A 2,819-nucleotide genomic window follows, 5' to 3' on the forward strand; every position below is an offset into this window, starting at 1 on the left:
TGTCTTGTAACTCACCTGGTTGTTCCTGTTCAAAATGTGTTATTTTTTCCTGTTCTTTATTTACTTGTCCTACTTCATTGTCCTCCACTCTCTCATCTGGGCCATCCTAACCTGTAATTGGTCCCGCCTCCTTTCACTTCCTCCGCCCTCACTGACCTCTCTGAAAATTCAAATCTTTGGGCTCCGCCCCTCGTGCTTTCTTTATTTATGTTTGTTATTGCCACCATTTTATTTGCTTTGTCTTAAACTCTGTTGTCAAAAGGCTTAGGAGCATCTCTTCTAGATATACATTGTTATCCACAGGATTACACTACCTGCCATTGGTACAGTCCTCGACCAAGCCCCAATTTTCTCTACACTTGTTCATATAACTTTCATGCTGCCTCTACCAATGTCCAAATCCCCCATCGCCGACAAGTTGCCCATACCTTGGTAATCTATGTACCTCGTTTCACCCAGAAACTACCAATTGATGGTAGATGTTTTCAGGCCATGCGACGCCTCTGAGGATGTATGTTCCCTATTGTTGATGGGGGACCCTCAGGAACAATTCCAGATACCATCTATATCTGCACCTTCATTAGCCGGCTTTTAACAGTGCCAGTATATCTCCCCCACCGACATGCACGTGTCTCCCCATTTACAATTCATTGAAACATCATTGACAATAACAACTGTGTGTGTATTGTCCGTCAGTTTCCAATCTTACAACATTGGGGAATTGGGTTAACATTTTGAACTTGTGCAGAAGTTTGTTAAAAGTGCCCCATTTTTAAAACTAACATCCAAAAACCCTTGGGACACAAGGTAGCGTATTTTCCAAAGATACAATTTACAATCTGCTGGGCCCGGTAAGCAAATAAAACAGTTTTGAATGTTTATTTGGTATAGAAAAGTTCTGAATTGCTAAGACATTGGCCAAGAGTCTGTACCAAGCTTTCGCTTTAAAAAATGAAGAAGAGTTTACATCGGTGGGGCGCTACTGCGATGGCCTGGCCATGAGGAAGCCTGCCATAGTGGAATCTGACGGACACCATAAGGAGCTAAATTTTACCACTCGCGGTAAAATTTCCCCAATAAAACCAACAGAATTATAAAAATACAAACAAACAAATGACTTTTAAAAATAAGGCTTTACTCTTTACCTTATACCACTGAAAAACCGCTGCTGCAAGCCAGAAAGACGGAAACTCTTCTAGCTCTGCGCTGAGTTGTTATGACTCTCACACTATGGAAAGAGAATGAGGGTGGTCTTGATAATCTCAGGATGGTGCTCTGCAGATTCAGGGTGCGGTCACCTCAGGTGTACACTGTCTTATTGGCCAAAAAGGTCCCGCATGAGAGCAGACTGACGCAGTGGGCAGCTGCTGGGGGGAGGACGTCCCCCCCACCTCTCCGCCCGGGGGACAGCCGGGACATGGCCACGCCCAATTGCGGCTCTTTTGTAAGTCAGGGGAGCCCTGTGAAAGCTGCTTCAGGGGACTGGTTATGCCATAGAGGGGTAGGACCCTCCCATGGTCATGCTGAAATCAGTGCACCGATCCTCGCCCTGGCCTGATTCGTCGGGCGTGTCCGTTGGACGGTGTTGCGGTTGCTTGCTGCGGCGGTTGGACGTAGTACAGCACTCGCTGGTACCTCCCAAAACGGGTTTGTCTCGCGCGAGCCACGTGCCTCATGTCATCACCTCGGAACTCCTTGGGCTCGAGCCGAACTAGAGCAGGTCTAGAAATTGCTCAGGTCTCGCTCCTGGGGCGAAATTTTTCTACCGGCGAAATTTTCGATTTTTGTGTGGTGATTTGGATCTTAAAACATTCTACCTTAGTCAACCCAATTGGCACCACGTATTTTGTGGCCCAGGATTCCGAAATCCAAAGCAGCCCCACACACGATTTCTTCTCATGGAGGTCTGCGTGATCACTAATCAAATGTCCAAAACAGTGTAAATATGTTTCGCATACCACCTTTGGTGCGAGGGGGGGGGGGTGGGGGCGCCTCACAAAAACGTTCGAAGGTCGTGTGGCCCAGGTTGATAAAATGGCTATAAACATCCAGAGAGATAAATGAGATCACTTCACCCAAATCGACGCGCCTAGCCGCGAGGCTCGATCTGTGGTCAGGAGAAAAAAAAGGGTGCTGCGTCTGGCCGCTTGTGTTGGCGCTGCAAGCTGAAAAAAAATAAGCAGAGAATCCTGAAACTGCGAACCAAACGAACCTGAAAACAGCTACGGCTTCGGCAGCAGTCAGTCCGATCGACTTGAAAAGTGAGGTCCCTGACCACCAGGGGCGGTTTTTCAAAAATAGAAAGTGGCTCTTTTTTTTTTTTCTTCTTCTCTCGCCACAGCACCATATCAAGCATGGGGCCGATAAGATCCTCATTCTGAACAACTCTCTGGATCGATGAGAAGCCAAAAGTAAGCGAGAACAAGCAGCTTTGTATAAAAAAAAGATCAGGGAACAAAAACCCATCTGCTTTTTCAGCCAGCACTTTTCAGGGAGAAGCGCGGAACCGCCAAGGTCTCCCCACTTACCATAAATTTGCCGTCGAGATTCCCACATTTGGGGAATTCGAAGGGGTCCAGCCGGCGGAGTGCATGGAGAGCCTTCGCTGGTTGGAAAACCGCATTTTGATCATGGTGTTCTCCCCGGCCCGGTAGGATGAAGGATCAGGCGGCAGCAGAGGTACCATTTCCGTCTCTACCGTTCCTCATCAACGGTGACCCCCCGCCCTAGCAAACGGAAGGACGGCTGCCTTCCGTTACTGGCATGCAAAACGCCAAGCGTTGGCACGAGCCGACGCTTCCCAAATCAGTGTTTCCCAA

The 2,819-nt window shown here is 48.1% G+C and overlaps 1 non-coding gene across 1 annotated transcript; it reads right to left on the reverse strand.

The window, feature by feature from the left end:
* Window positions 1-2,489: 2,489 nt before the first annotated feature.
* On the reverse strand, window positions 2,490-2,658 carry LOC122143060. Its single transcript, XR_006158949.1, has one exon. It is a non-coding gene; the product is annotated as a U1 spliceosomal RNA (small nuclear RNA).
* Between the last annotated feature and the right edge of the window lie 161 nt (window positions 2,659-2,819).

This window comes from Cyprinus carpio, unplaced genomic scaffold, assembly GCF_018340385.1.
Source record: "Cyprinus carpio isolate SPL01 unplaced genomic scaffold, ASM1834038v1 S000000714, whole genome shotgun sequence".
Taxonomy (NCBI): Eukaryota; Metazoa; Chordata; class Actinopteri; order Cypriniformes; family Cyprinidae; genus Cyprinus; species Cyprinus carpio.